The sequence below is a fragment of the Chiloscyllium plagiosum genome, chromosome 7 (assembly GCF_004010195.1).
Source record: "Chiloscyllium plagiosum isolate BGI_BamShark_2017 chromosome 7, ASM401019v2, whole genome shotgun sequence".
Taxonomy (NCBI): Eukaryota; Metazoa; Chordata; class Chondrichthyes; order Orectolobiformes; family Hemiscylliidae; genus Chiloscyllium; species Chiloscyllium plagiosum.
Window position 1 is genome coordinate 110,918,471 of NC_057716.1, and position 16,584 is coordinate 110,935,054.

Sequence of the window (16,584 nt, forward strand, 5' to 3'; positions counted from 1 at the left end):
ACAGGGAGGGAAGTAAAAGGGAGGGGTGGAGTTGCATTGCTGGTCAAGGATGATATCACGGCTGTGCTAAAGGAGCACACTACGGAGGTCTTGTTTAGTGAGGCATTATGGGTGGAGCAGAGAAATTAGACGAGTGTAGTTACACTGTTGGGGCTGTATTACAGGCCTTCCAAAAGTGAGCGTGTGGTAGAAGAACAAATAGGTAAACAGATTTTGGAAATATGCAGAGTCAACAGGGTAGTGGTGATGAGAGATTTTAATTTTCCCAACATTGACTGGGATATACTTAGCGTCAGAGGTCTGGATGGGGTGGAATTTGTAAGAAATGTCCAGGAGAGTTTTCTACTGCAGTATGTCAATAGTCCGACGAGGGAAGGGTCATATTGGACCTGGTACTGGGGAACTAGCCTGGACAGGTGGTAGATTTTGCGGTGGGGGATTTCTTTGGGAACAGTAACCACAATTCTGTAAGTTTTAGAATACTCATGGATAAAGAAGAGAGTGGTCCTAAGGGAAGAGTACTAAACTGAGCCAAGACCAATTATATCAAAATTCGGCAGAAGCTCGGAAATGTGGAATGGACACAGCTATTTGAAGGGAATTCCACATTTGAGACGTGAGATGCTTTGAAAGGTAGGTTAAGGATAGTGCAGGATAGGCATGTCCCGTTGAAGCAAAGGATAGGAAGTGCAACATTCGTGAACCGTGGATGACAGCAGAAATTCTACGAGAAGCCAAGAGGAAAAGGGAAGCATACATAAGGTCTAGGCAGCTAAGAAGAGAACGGGCCCTGGAAGGATATCGGAAAAGTAGGACAAGTCTTAAACGAGGAATCAAGCGAGCTTAAACGGGTTATGAAATAACTTTAGAGTGCAGAATTAAGGAGAATCACTAAGCATTTTATTCTTATACAAGAAGCAAGAGAGTAACTAGAGAAAGGATTGGTCCACTAAAGGATAACGAAGCAAGGCTGTGTGTCGAACCTGAGAGAATGGGTGAGATTCTGAATGATTACTTTGCATCAGTGTTCACTGAGGAGAGGAACATGATGAATGTTGAGATTAGAGATAGAAGTTTGATTAGTCTTGATCATGCTGACATAAGTAGCGAAGATGTGTTGGGTAGGCTAGTGGTTATTAAGGTGGACAAATCCCCAGGACCGGATGGGATCTATCCCAAGTTGCTGAGGGAGGCGAGAGGGGAAATAGCTGTGGTCCTGACAGATATATTTGTGGAATCCTTAAATACAGGTGAGGTGCCGAAGGATTGGAGGGTAGCTTATGTTGTCCCCCTGTACAAGAAGGGTCGTAGGAATATTCTGGGTTACCAAAGACGAGTGTGCATGACATCAGTGGTGGGAAAGTTGCTGGAGAAGGTACTGAGGGATAGGATTTACTTATATTTAGAAAAGAATGGGTTTACAGTGATAGGCAAAATGGTTTTGTGCAGGGGAGATCGTGCCTTACCAACTTAATTGAGCTCTTTGAGGAAGTGAGCAATTTGCTAGATGAAAGACGGGCTGTACATGTCATATACATGGACTTTAGTAAGGCGTTTCATAAGATTCCTCTTGGTAGACTAATGGAGAAATTGAAGTCAAATGGTGTGCAGAGTATTCTAGCTAGGTGGATAAAGAACTGGTTGAGAAACAGGAGACAGAGAGGAGTATTTGAAAGGAGTTTCTCGAAATGGTGAAAGGTGACCAGTGGTGATCCACAGGGGTCAGTGTTGGGGCAACTGTTGTTTGTAATATAAATAAATGATCTGGAAGAGGACACTGTTGGTATGATCAGCAAGATTGCAGATGACACGAAGATTGTTGGAGTAGCAGAAAGCATAAGGGACTGTCAGAGAATGCAGGAGGATATATAGGGACTGGAGATTTGGGCGGAAAGTGACAGATAGTTTTCAATCCAGACAAATGTGAGGTAATGCATGCAGGCAAGACTAATTCTGGAGTGAATTATACAATGAACGGAAGAGCCTTGAGAAAGGTTGTTGGGCAGAGAGATCTGGGAGTGCAGGTCTATTGTATCCTGACGGTTGCTGCACGGTGGATACAGTAGTCAAGAAGGCATATGGTTTGCTTGCCTTCATTGGACGGCGTATTGAGTATACGAGCTGACAAGTCATGTTAACATTGTACAAGACATTGGTTCAGCCGCACTTAGAAATCTGAATACAGTTGTGGTCGCCACATTATCAAAAGGATATGAACGCCTTTTGGAGGGTGCAAAGAAGATTTATTAGGATGGAAGGTGCTGACTATGAAGGAAGGTTGAGTAGGTTAGGTTTATTTTCATTAATCAAAAGGAGATTGAGGGGGGACCTGATTGACGTTTACAAAATCGTGAAGGGTATAGACAGGGTGGATAGAGACAAGCTTTTTCCCAGGGTGAAGGATTCAATAACGAGAGGTCATGCTTTCAAGGTGAGAGGTGGAAAGATTAAGGGGGATACACGCGGCAAGTAGTTCACACAGAAGGTGTTGGCCGTTTGGAAGGCGTTGCCAGCAGAGGTGGTAGAGGCAGGCACGGTAGATTCATTTAAGATGCTTGTGGACAGATGTAGTAGATGGAGAGCAGAGGGATACTGATGCTTAGGAATTGACCGACAGGTTTAGACAGTACATTTGGATCGGCTCAGACTTGGAGGCCGAAGGGCCTGTTCCTGGGCTGTAAATTTCCTTTGTTCTTTTTTGTTAACTTATACATTCCTTTTCATATTGTATTTATGAGAAGGTGAGAGGTTGGGAAGTGCTTTTGCCAAAAAGGACCGGAATGTCCTTGGTCAGACATCACGAACAGAATTCATGCATGGCATCCATTAACCAGGACAGGAAATGAAATGTCAGTCTTCATTACAAAATGAATCATGTGTAGGAGTTGTGGAGTGCTGTTGAGGCAGTATTTCGGCTATTGTGGACAGACTTTCTGACCTTTCTAAATCAATGGTCTCCTTGTCACAGAGGCAGTGCAAAGCTGTTTTATCAGAATAATATCTGGGATGATGGTAAAATGAAGAGAGTGTGAAGGAATGGACTTCCATATGCAAAGAGTGTGTTTGTGGCTGTCCATATGATAGTGACAGGTGTTGCCCTCGCTCTAACTACCACCCTTGATAGTTTCGGGCTTGGTATCCTCACCTTGCACGCGGGAGTTGAGGGTGCAATTCTCTGCGGCAGAAAACCATAGAGTTTTGGAGCAGAAAGATGTGAAGCTCCAGTCCTCGGAGTTGTTGTTGGAATTTTCAGCGGAGCTGGCTGACAACATGCGCGCTGCATTCATAAAGTTCATCTAGCCAGTAAATGCCACGGACAGCTGTTCTGCATATCGATTTGCAGGACACTGAGTATCTCTGATCCCGGGAGTTGGAACTGGGATTATATGACTGTTTGCAGCACTGGTTACTTCCTTGTGTGAAGTACCTCCTGATGGAACACATGTAAAAGTCTATTGCTCATTGAGAAATACATACAAAATAGTAGCCCAGAACAGTATTTCTGTTGTGTTTCTAGTGCTACTCTTGACATGCCCTACAACACTGTACTTAATCTGAGCTTCCTGAAGATTAAGTGAGCGCTTCTATGATCGTATTGTGGGCAGTAATCTGCGTTTTAACTTCATGAACGCGCGTGTGAAGCCCAGGTCCACCAATGTCTTTTTTGTCTTTCTCTTATCACGTGCAATTACAACACAGTAAATAATCAATTAATATTGGAAGATGACATTCAGAGGCGTGCGAAATGCCGAGATTTTAGTGATATTTATGCAATGATTAGAGATTGCCATGATTCAGGAAATAAGGATGTAAAATGTGTTTTGTGTCGAGATAAAGAACAGTGAGAAAAGAAGTCAGTAGCAGGTGTAGTTGTCAAGCCCACTCGCAGTAACCAGAGTGAGAAATAAGACGTACAAGAAAAAGTACTGTGTGTGAGTGCTAAAAGATGGCAGTAATCATGGGTGATCTTAATTTCCCCTCTCCCACTCCCGGTTCTATTGTAAAGAATGTTTGGAGAACAATAATCAATAAAATACGTATGGCCCATAGACCAACACAAGCCAGATATAGGTCATCGATTACTTTACAGGCGACTGAGTTTCCGTCTTTTCTTGGAAACCACGTGAACCACACATTTATTGGGTTTCTTTCCATATTAATATTAGTCTATCTTTTGATTATTCCTAACAAAGTCTCACACTCACAACATGAAACTGCAAGATTTCTCCATTCACTCATACTATCATTATCTTTTTGCAGTTTTGCACGTCCTCATCAAAATAAGCCCGCTCACTGATTGCGTATCGGCAGCAGAACTGGACACATTTCACTCTGCCACTTCCTTCAAGCCATTAAGACAGAGAAATCATTGAAGCCCGATGACTGACCATTCTGGAGTTCACTAATTATATTTTTTCAACTTGAAACTTGTTCAATAATCCCGATTCGGTGACTTCTTGTGAGTAGACAGTGGACAGTTAATGCTGATTTATTACCCAACACCGTGAGCTCTCTCACTGTGCAATGATCTATTATATGGCTCCTAATTGAGTATTTGACAGAAATTCGAAAGGACTGTACCGAACAGCTCCCTTGATCAGCTCCGCTGGTCATGTTAGCAAAGAAATCTGGCAAACTGGCAAGTGTCATTTTCCTTTCAATAAATAATGTTGACTCAGTTTGAGTGCAAACACCTCTTCCTAACGTTGTGTTTTTACTCATTTTAAATGGTGCCTAGCATTTTCCAAATGACAGTAAAGACATTAGAGCAGATAAAAGCATTTTAGTCCATCAAGTCAGCGAAAGCTTTCAATGATATCTCGGCTTATTTGTATAATCCTCAACTCTACTTTTAGCCTTATCTCCGTGGCCCTTGATTGCGGGCTGACTAAATAACTGTCTATCTCAGCCTTGAATGTACCCATTCTTGACAGACCTCTTTTGGATGCATTTCCACAGACTTGCTATCCTCCGAAGGAGAGAATATTTTCCTCACGTCAGTCTGACATGTTTGACCCCATCTGCTGTGATCAGGCCCACTGGTCCCACATCTTCCCAGGTGTAAATCAGAGCAGAATAAACAGCGGAAGATCGGTCTTCACTCTGCAGAACCAGTTATGATTATTTGAAACATTTTCATATCTTGACCTCAGATGACACAAACAGACATGAATTGCACATTAGATTTGCCAAAAGCGAATCTTCTTCAAGATCACATAGAATCATAGAGTCATAGAGATGCACATCATGGAAACAGACACTTCAGTCCAACCCGTCCATGCCGACAGATATCCCAACCCAATCGAGTCACACCTGCCAGCACCCGGCCCATATCCCTCCAAACCCTTTCCATTCATTTGTCCATCAAAATGCCTCTTAAATGTTTCAATTGTACCGGCCTCCACCACATCCTCTGGCAGGTCATTCCATACACGTGCCACCCTCTGCGTGAAAACATTGCTGCATAGGTCTCTTTTATATCTTTCACCTCTAACCCTAAACCTATGCCCTCTAGTTATTGACTCCCCGACCCCAGGAAAACGACTTTGTCGATTAATCCTATCCATGCCCCTCATAATTTTGTAAACCTCGAGAATGTCACCCCTCAGCCTCCGACGCAACAAGGAAAATAGCCCCAGCCTGATCAGCCTCTACCTGCAGCTCAGATCCTCCAACCCTGGTAACATCCTTGTAAATCTATTCTGAACCCTTTCAATCTTCACAACATGTGTCCGATAGGAAGGTGAACTAAATTGCACGCAATATTCCAACATTGGCTTAAACAATGTCCTTTATAGCCGCAACATGACCTCTCAACACCTGTACTCAGTACTCTGACCAAGAAAGGAAAGCATACCAGACGCCTTGTTCACTATTCTACCTACCTGCGACTCCACTTTCAAGGAGCTACGAACCTGCATTCGAAGGTCTCCTTGTTCAGCAACACTCCCTAGGATCTTATCATTAATGGCATAAGTCCTGCTAAGATTTGCTTTCCCAAAATACAGCACCTCGCATTTATCTCAATTAAATTCCTGCTTCCACTTCTCAGCCAATTGACCCATCTGGTACAGATCCTGTTGTAATCTGAGGTAACCCTCAGTAACTCAGCTGGCGATGAAAGCACTGGACCAATACAACAACGTTTTTATTTTTTCCATCCATTGAAATGTTTATTAAACTCTCTGCACATGAAAATGGATCTTTCCCATACACGTTAATGGATAAAATTCCCTCCAGTGTGGCCCTTTGGCCCTACCAGTCCACAATGACCCTCTGAAGAGTAACCCACCCAGACTCATTTCCCCGTGAGTAATGTACAGAACACTATGGGCAATTTACCACGGCAAATTCACCTGACGAACACATGTTTGGACTGTGGAAGGAAACCCACGCAGACAGGGGGAGAATGTGCAAACATCACACAGACAGTGGCCCGACGTTGGAAGCAAACCTGGGACCATGGTGCTGTGAGGCAGCAGTGCTAACTGCTGAGCCACAATTATCTCTCATCAACGCGTGTAATTCAACTGGATCTCCCAGCATCCTACTCCGTTCTGAACCAAGAGAGGGGGACAGCGAATGCTGGGGTCAGGCTGCGGACCGGGCAAGCCAAATACTGGTGTTTCAAGTTGAAAAAAATTATTTCATGAAATGTATTAAGCACTGGAGTTAAATGTGTAGACAGGTCCGAGTGGGAAAGGTGATGGGTTAGAAATCCATTGGGACTTCCCCACGCAGTTTCGAATTCTGCCGACTACGTTTTCAATGATTGCAAAAGGACGATTTCGCGCTCAAACTTGTAAAAAGAACAATCTCAACAAACCATGCCAGTTTTTCGATTTGATTTTGTAACCTCGAGTTCTTAATCTGAACTGTGCCACGATCAAAACCTTGACCGTTTCTCTTTCCATGGATACTACTGGACGCATCGACTTTCTGCAGTATTCTCTGAATATACTGTGCAAAAGTGCAACTTTACATTCGATTCCGTTCATCACAGTCCTCCATGTACTGACACTGGACGGTGGCAGGTTTTCTTCCTGTTCGTCAAAGCGCCCATCCCCACCGCTCCCTCCCACATCATTATAAACAGCCGCAGGAAATGTCTGGTTCACCTTCTTCGCTCCAAAGTGAAACTTACCAGCCTCTGGACTTTCTCCTCATAAAGGGAATTCTCATCCCCGGACATGGTGCAAGACAAAGGATAGTGAAGAGATTTTGGGGACATATTGACATTTGAGAGCGGAACAAATGTCAAGGAGGCAAAACATGGAAACCAGTTTCCAGCTTTGTGGATCTTCAGAAACGTTTTGGGAAGTGGAATCGGAGGGGAATGAGCAAGGGTGAACTGTCGGACTGAGCAGAAACAGTCAAGACAGCTTCCCCCTCTTTAAGGGGACGGGGCATTAACTCTGATGTTTTCGGGACACGAACCGATCTGAGACATTGAAAGATTTCTCGTTTTTGTATATGAGGACTCCAGGACATTGAAAAAGCTCAGGTCAGACAAAAACTGAGAGGCTGGAACCCAGACTGTCCCGATTGTGGGAGAGAGGCTTCCCAGTGACATGGGTACGCCTGCAGTGAGTGGGATCAGACTGTTCCTAGGTCTCCATAATGAGCGTCCCAGGCTCTATTTTGGAAGAAATACATCTGATAGAGGACAGTTGTCATTCCGGGAAGGCAGACTGAAGTTGAGATTCAGTTACCGCCTATTTTGGAGGATCGTGCGATGTGCTGGATTGCACGTGTCAGCGCATTAGTCTGCAGAATGAAAGATAGCTGATTCAAGAGTCCCCAGGGCGACAGCGATTGCTGCCCTTAATGCATCTGTTTGCTTTGCTGCACTGGTTCGATTTCTAATGAGGTCAAAAGATATTCTTCCAATGGAAACACTATCGTGTGACTAACCACAATGACATTTCCACATTGCTGTCAAGATTAATGTCAAGAACTGTGACTTGTGGGAATCTGAAACCAAAAAGAAACTGCTGCAGAAACAAGCCAATTTGGGAATAGCTTTGGGAGAAAGCACAGCGCTGATGACGTTCTGAGACATTGCTTATTAATGTCTCTCCAGAACTGCTGCTAAACCTGCTGAGGTTTTCTTGCAAGTTCTGTTTTTATTATAACTGAATGCCCATTTCATCCGTCAGGATGATGCAGCCAGCCTCACCACGCACCGAAATTTTACATGTTTGCAAGCTGTGTAACGATTGTATTCAAATAAACCCAATAATGATTTACTCTTCCTCAGCTCCACAAGGAAAGAGAACTGAGAAGTGAATTGCACAGAGTCGTCCTGTCGTCCTGGATGAGTGGTTAAGGCAATGGAATTGAAATTCCTATGGCTTTAATCATGCAGCCTCGAATCCTACAGATGGCGATGGAGAAATGCCAATAATTGAGAAGAGAAATTGCTCCCTGACTTCGACTGGAATAGTCAGCTTAAAAACAAAAACGGACAAATTGGGCATGGTGGGACTCTGCAACCGACTGCCTGTCAGGGTGCAGCAAGCAGAAATTTCTAGGGAAATTTGAGACGCATTGAGATGTACACTTCTACCACCAACTGCGGTTTAAGCTGTGAGCCAACTGTTGGAAAATGAGACGAGAACAGACAGGGACTTGTGTTCGACTGGTGCAAACTTGTTCAGCTGAAGTACATTTTCTGTGCTGCAGAAATCTTTGACATGCTGCGTTGAGGTGGTCGGAGAAACTGGCGGATGTGAAGCACGTTAAACTGGTCTCATCCTGACATCTCTCCTGCTCTCGGGGGATTTGTCTGTCTATCCACCTGTGTGGATGAAAATGAGGATGATTTCCTCAGGGCGATTACCATACAGTGTGACCACGTCAAAGTTCAGTCCTATCATTGTGTCATTTAAAGCACAGGGAGTATCTCATTGAAATTTACCCTGGAAACATCAGAACATGCAAGGTTAAGTGCCTCATGCCGGAAACTGGGACAAGAGGAGATGAATATTCGGTCTCCCGCACTGCAGTTATGCGGAAAGGCCTTTTCCACGCTGAAAGAAATGGAAGAAAGAAGGAAATTGATGTGCAGCTAAAATGATCACAAATGAAAAAATAAAACGTGATTCATTAAGGAAACAAACAGCGCCATATTTCAATTTCCCTGAAAGTCTAGTGGTAAGGATTCAGTATTCTTACTACTGTGGCAATGGGAGATTTCCTCTGACGGGTTATCTTGTCGACAGCCTTGCAAAGCAGGGAATGTTGTATGATGCTGGCAATTGATGGCGTTTTGTCACAAACAGTATTCAGACTGAGATCAAACACAAGAAACATGCTGAGCCGTCACTTTCGCGATATTGGATCAACAATACAGTTTTTACAATAAGTTTATGCAATGAACTTTCAATGTACGGAATATTTCAGAGCATTTGACACCATACTTGCCTGGTTATTACCAGATGCTTTAACTGACAAAGCCACATACGATGTTCTTCAAATCCGTTTGTGCTTTTAATTAACTATTTGATCACAGTAACTCGGACTTCCTTGCAGTAATAAAGCTGCTCAATGAGAATATATATCAACCTGCGCTTAGGCAGGAAAGAACAGGTCACAGCTGGTCTTCCTTCAGTGAAAATTCACCGAAAGGGGCAATCTCTTCTTGCTTTGCTTTCAAACTATTGCCTTCCCCTCTGAATCTGACAGGATAAAGAGGATGCGTTTATCCTCTCGGGGCCGATAAAACGCGTGAATATGCACAGAGGGCATCTCATACCAAAAGATCAGGGTAATTGTGGTGAATTTACCAGGAGTAGTGTGTGAGTCGGTGTTAACAGTGCTAACACATTAGCAATGACGTTGAGCCTTGCACCAACAGCACCTCACTCACTTCTTGCCTCACGTCTCCCAGTCATCATTGATCCTATGCCCCCTTCGAAACTTTTCACTTGTTCCCGAATACTTTCGGGTTTCCTCTTCGAAATTGCAGCCGTTTGAAACGAATTTCTGCAGTATGAACGTCACTCTTTTTGTTCAGCTTCACTGCCCATCCATAATTACTCCAGAGCTTGCGATAGTAAGTTACTTTACAGAATCCTGGAAGTACTCAGCTCAGAGATGCATCCATGATGTTGCCAGCGAGGGAGTTCCGAGAATTAAAACAAACGACATTGAAGGAACAGTGAGATAGTTTCAGTTGAGAAAGGCGAGATTCTTAGAGGCGATTTGCGGTGAGAGGTGTCTCGTGTATCTGCCGCAATGATACTTCTTGTTGGAGGCAATCAATCACTGGATTGATTCTGGCAGATCCGCGTCTGTGCTCTGTGTGGAAGCAGGAAATAGTTTTCATTCAGATAAACCAAAAGAAGAGAAATAAATCTTTATTTCCTGAATGCGAATTGGATCCAGGTCTGTGCGATTAAAACTCAGACTCTGAAGCAGGGACTCCACTGATGCTGACAATAACCCTTGACCTAACCTGTCCAAACTTTTGTGCCTATTTTCTTTCTCCCCACATTTTGAAGCACCAGTCCTTGCCGTGAGTGGTGAAGGAGCTAACTGCTCCCTCGCAGAAAAGCAACTGGGGCCAGAGACCCATATATCTGTCCCGCAGCGGGTATTGCTTTGCTCCGAACAGATCGGGTTTGCTGTGTGGGACTGAAACTGTGTTCGATCACACACAGACGCGGTGTAACAGCTGCCAGCAGATGTGGAGAAGGATGGGACAGATTCAGACCCATTATGGGAAATAGACTGGATCCGGAATTCAGGGGAGCTTAGTGTCACAGACAGAAGGCTGGAGAATTGGGTTTGGAAAGATATCAGCCATGATCGAAAGTCGGGCAGACTAGATGGGCTGAAAGCTCTAACTGTCCACCGATGCCTTCTGGTCCCTGGCCATCCGGAATCTAAGGAAATAGAAACAGAGATTTTTTTTCAGTTCGAAGTCCTCCGGTCATAACTGGGTGAGATGAGAGATGGAACACGTCTGATGTAAGTTTAGAGACTGGAAAAATGTTGGAGACGAAGTAATAAAAGAGGATCTGAGTATAAAGTTGGAAGTCAGGAGATATTCAATAAAAAGGAAGGGTGTGTAAGGCAGAGGGCGATGGACATGGAGAAAGAAGTGTCACTGGTCTTGAAGTCTTAACTCTATTTTCCTTTCCAAGATTCTCCCAGACCTGCTGACATTTTCCCGCAATTTATTTTGTTGGTACTGAGACAGAAGATGGGAGTGAGTTCCTGGATCAATCAGCTCTCTGTTCTGTGGGTGTTTGAATTCCCCGTTCGACCAGATCACATCTCAGCCACGCGAAAACCTCACAATCCTGCCCCACCCCACCCCTGTTACTGACAATAAACTGTTCATTCCGTAAACCCACGTGCACGCAACAGCATCATTTTCTGAGTGAATTTGGAAAGGTTTAGGGAGAGTTCCGTTCGGTTTCATTCAGAGCACTCTAAATCAGTTACATTTTTTTCAGCACTATTTGACATGGAGCCGTCACTCTCAATCCCCCGAGCATGTGGCCATTCGCATTCCACGGCTCCGTATATTTTTGTTGGTGCATGGTTGGAATGGAACCTCACGTTTTGAAAGGCACATTGTTTATCGTATATTCGGCTGAAATGATAAACGTATCTCTGGCACCTCCGTTACAGTGGAAACAATTTTCACTCAGAAACCAACACATGATCAAAAACAGTGGTAATAATGTGTCAACCAAATCTGCAACAGCGTGCGAATGCGCTCTTGTGTGGGGTTGCAACATTGCAAATTGAATGGAGAGCTGTGAACCTATTAACAGATGAAAGTGCCCCTACATGAAACTGCATTTGCCAAGACTTCTCCACTCACTCATACTATCGATACCTGTTTGAAAAATACCACATCCTTATCACAATATGCTCACCCACCTATTGTGTATCGCAGCATTTCACTCTGCCACTTCCTCCAAGTCATTCGGTCAGATAAAACATTAAATCCGATGACTGACCAGTCTGGATTTCATTAAATATACCTTTCCAACTTGAAAACTGCTCATTAATCTTGATTCGGTGATTTCTGTTAAATAGACAATGGACAGACAATGCTGCTTTATGACCCAACACCGAGAACTCCTTTATTGTGCAATGGACTTTTATATAGCCCCTCATTGATTGCTTGCTAAAATTCAAATGAACTTTACTGAGCATCGTCCTTCGCCACGTTTGCAGGTCATGCTACCAAAGAAATCTGTCAGATTGTCATCGTGTGTTTTCCTTTCAAAAATGATGTTGACTCAGTTTGACTGTAATCATCTCTTCTAAAATTTCTGCTTTTCTTAATGTGCAATGGTGGTTCACATTTTTGAAATGACAACAAAGACATTAGAGCAGATGGAAGCAATTTAACGCATCAAGTCAGCGACAACTTTCAATGAGATCATGGCTGATTTGGTTAATCCTCAAATCCCCTTTCGGCCTCATCTCTGTGGCCCTAGATTCCGGAAGTGACCAAATGCCTGTCTTTCTCAGGCTTGCATGCATGCAGCCATGACAACCCTCTGTTGCAAACAACTTCACAGATTTGCTACCCTCTGAAAGAGGAAATATCCTCCACACCTAAGTCTTACATAATTGGTCCCTTCCACTGTGAGGAGGCCTTATGGTGCCACATTATCCCAGGTGTATATCATAGCAGAAAAAACCCTCAAGGTCGGTCTGCACTGTCCAGTGCCAGCTCTGAGTATTTACAGGATTGTCTTTTTTGACTTTTGAATGAACAAATAGACCTGAATTTTCTTCAAGAACACTTCATTGGCTGTAATTTCGCTGGCAGTGTAGTGTGCTAGAAATTTGAGTGCTTGATCACAAATATATCACTCTCAAAATGTTATCTCTGTTTCTCTTTCCACAAGTACCGCACGATCCGTCGGTTTTCTGCAGTATTCTGTGAATTTACTGTGCACAAGTGCTACATTTCATTAAATTCCTTCAATCACAGTCCTCTGGACACTGACCCTGTTCAGTGACAATACTTCCTCCTGATCGTCAATGTGCCAATCCCCACCGCTCCCTCCCCCATCAAGATAAACAGCTGCAGAACATCTTCAGTTCACTCTCTTGGCTCCAAAGAAAACTTCGGGAATCTCTCCAAATGCCAGGAAATCTCGGCCCTGGACATGGTGCAAGGCGGAGGAGTGTTAACGAAATTTTGGGAAAATATTATCAATTGGCAGGTGGAAAAAATGTAAAAGAGGCAAACCATATAACCCAGTATCCAACATTGTGAATCTTCAGAAACTCTATGAGAAGTGAAATCCATGGAGAATGAAGAAGGGTGAACTGCCCGAATGAGCAGAGACAGTCAAGACAGCTTCCCCTTCTTTAAGAGGACAGACCATTAACTTTGATGTTCTCGGGACATGAACTGATCTAATACAAACCTCATCGAGACTCCGGGACAATGAAAAAACTCGGGACCACACAAGGGACTAGGAGGCTTGAAGGGAGGTGGTCCCAGTTGGAGGAGAGCTGGTGCTCAGTGACATGGGTGTGTCTGTCGTGGATGGGATAAGACTGTTCCCATGCCTCCATAATGAATGTTCCAGACTTTATTTTGGACAGATAAAACTGATAAGAGGACACTTCTCGGTCTGGGAAGGACAGACTGAAGTCCGTCACAGCCTGCTTTAGATGTTCGGGCAAGGTTTTAGGTTGGAAGTTTGAGCTTATTAGGCCGTTAAATGAAAGGATGGTGGTTCAAGAACTCCAAAGGCGACAGCGATCGTTGTTGTTAAAGCATCTGTTTTCTCGGCTGCAGTGTTTCTTGTTTCTAATGGGGGCAGGAAAATGTTCCTCAAACAGAAAATTTCCGTGTGAAGAACCACAAAGAACTTTCTGCAATGGTTTAAAGGTTAATGTAATGAACTGTGGCCTCTGGGAATCAGAAACAAAATCAGAAATTGCTGACAAAACTATCTGGTTTGGCAGTACCTGTGGGAGGTTATTGAGTTCTGATGAAGTTGTAAAATATTGTCCACGATTCTCTCTGCATGGATGCTGCCAGGCCTGCTGAGTTTTGTCGTAGAAAAAGTATAGAGAATCACCAGGAGACGTAGAGAGTTCTTCAAGAAGTCGGTCTGTTATTTGCAAACGAAAAACCGTGACCCCGAGAAAGCAGATTCTCGAATGCTCTCGAACTTCATTGTCCATGGTTTTTATAAATTTTTCCCATGCTTTGTTTGCTTATCAGCATGTCTAAATATATTAACCAAAGTACCTCACACTCGCTACACAATAAACCAGTGATGTTAGTTCCCATCATCTCTTTAATTGTTCATTCTACTTAACGTTATTCACATGTGACGGTTAGATATTTAATGTCAGCTTTCGCAACAATGGGCTTTCATTCCAGACCCTACTTCATATTTTCCCGATGCCATAATTAGTTATTTATTGTCAATAATCTCAATCAGGCTGACTCTATTAACTATTAATTTGATACTTAATGTCATGTCCCAAATATTTATGTTCCCAATCGAGTCATAATGATACTTAACAGGAATCCTAACTTTACTAACTGTAATCTAATCTCACCATCGAGACCTTTCAGCGTCAACCTTTCTTTGCTAATTGGTGTGAGATAATTTCACTATTCTTATCTCATCCTGCATTCTACAGGCCCGTTGCAACAGATCGCCAGTGGGATTCATGCTTTATGCCTTCCCTTGCTTTCATGCTTTAAACCTTCCCTTACTTTCATGCTCTTTATTTTCCATAATAACATTTTGTCATTCTGACCAATGGCAGTCATTCCTGGCACTGGATATACTGACGGCGAAGGGCAGTGATCAGAGCGGACTGTCCCTGTAGTTCTGTTCCCGACTCTCCACCTCCCGCTCTGTTAGTAACCTCTCAGTCTCCTGGGAATTGCATTGTTCCCAATTTTGCCGTATTCCAGGCCTTTAACCTTGGCTGAGCAGACAGTCGATGGTCATTCCCAAACGTCTCATGTCCGAGGTAATAACAATTAATAACGATGTCTGTGCATCCTCCTCTAATCTGTGAAAATCATTGTTGCGGACTGTAGGAACATTTATTGACCGAAATTGAGGAGGTTTTGAACCAGATCAAACTCCTATGAGTTAAGAAGATGGTCTAGATCCCTTTTTCTTTTCCCCTGAAGGCAAATGTACGGCAATGCAATTCAAGTGGTGAAACTTCCAGGCTTGAACCGAAACACAATTTACTTTCACTATCGTTGAAACACAAACAAAAAAACAAAGTGTGGACTAACCCAACTCTATTGTAAAACTTAACGAAATGAAACATCATTTAACTACGAAACAGTCAATGTTCGATCATAGTAACATTGCATAAACCACACAAATCTGGTCTTCCTGCTACCGGAATGATATTGTGAAACTTGAACGGATTAGGAAAAGGTATAATGTGATGTTTGTTATTCTTAAGCTCCCAAATGGTTTTGAGGTGCGAATGTATTTTAACCTTGAAGAAATTTGACACATTTAAACCTCCTTCCTGTCCACGATAGAAGCTGTTGGATTTGTTCCGAATTTCCAGTGGCTTCTGTAAATATTTAAGGTTTCTGACGATAGCAATCTCTCACTTTTCGAATAAAACAAAACGAACCTTATGTTGCGAACAATATTCAAATTAGCAATGGGCAGCAGTGAGGAAAGCTTTCGAGCAACGCTGCCCGGATTGTCACGGCAATTAACAGAAACCATCGCCATGAAAACCCGAAAGCAACCTGACAAATCGATTTCGCCACAGAATGCAACGTTGGTGCTCAAGACTTTTCCTTGCAAAACAACAGGAAAAGCCACGACACTGCGATGGCCGGGAATCGAACCCAGATCAACTGCGTAGAAGGCAGCGATGCTCACCACTACACCACCACTGCGCTCGCAGTTAAACTGTCCCTTTTCCCAAACACACAGACAAGGCCATGATAGTCAGCAACTGAACTGGGGCTGAAAGCAAAACAAGAAATTACTTGTAAAACGTCAACAGGTCTGAAAACACCAGAATCAGAAGCCTTCAGCTCTTAAGAACAATCACTGCATCCAGAAGGTTCACTCCCCACAAATGCTGCCGGACCTGCTGAGTTTCCCAGCAATTTTTGTGCTGTCTCTCAGATCTGCAACATCTGCAGTTCTTTGTCAGATAGAAAACAAACGTTGACCATTGAAGGGTCTGGTGAATCAGGTGATAGTCCTCTTCATCCACAGAGATAGATGGGATGGAGTATAGGATTATAACATTCTTACAGTGTAGAAACAGGCTATACGGCTTATCATGCATCCCACCAAGTCTCACCCTCTATGCTATTCCTGTAACCGGGCATTTCTCATGGCTAACCATATAACCAACACTCACCTGGACACTATTGACTATTGAGAGTTGCAAATCCACCCTAACTTGCACATCTTTGGACTGTGCGAGGAAAGTGGAGCACCCGGAGGAATCTCACGCAGACACGGGGAGAATGTGCAAACTCCACACAGACAGTCTTCAATCAGACAGGGATCTGGGTAATTGGAGAGGTTTCAAGAGGGAAAGCAGACTGGTTTGTGAATGCTGGGCCGAAAGCCT

The 16,584-nt window shown here is 43.5% G+C and overlaps 1 non-coding gene across 1 annotated transcript; it reads right to left on the reverse strand.

The window, feature by feature from the left end:
• Positions 1-15,820: 15,820 nt before the first annotated feature.
• On the reverse strand, positions 15,821-15,892 carry trnar-ucu. The gene has a single exon. It is a non-coding gene; the product is annotated as a tRNA-Arg (tRNA).
• Positions 15,893-16,584: the final 692 nt, after the last annotated feature.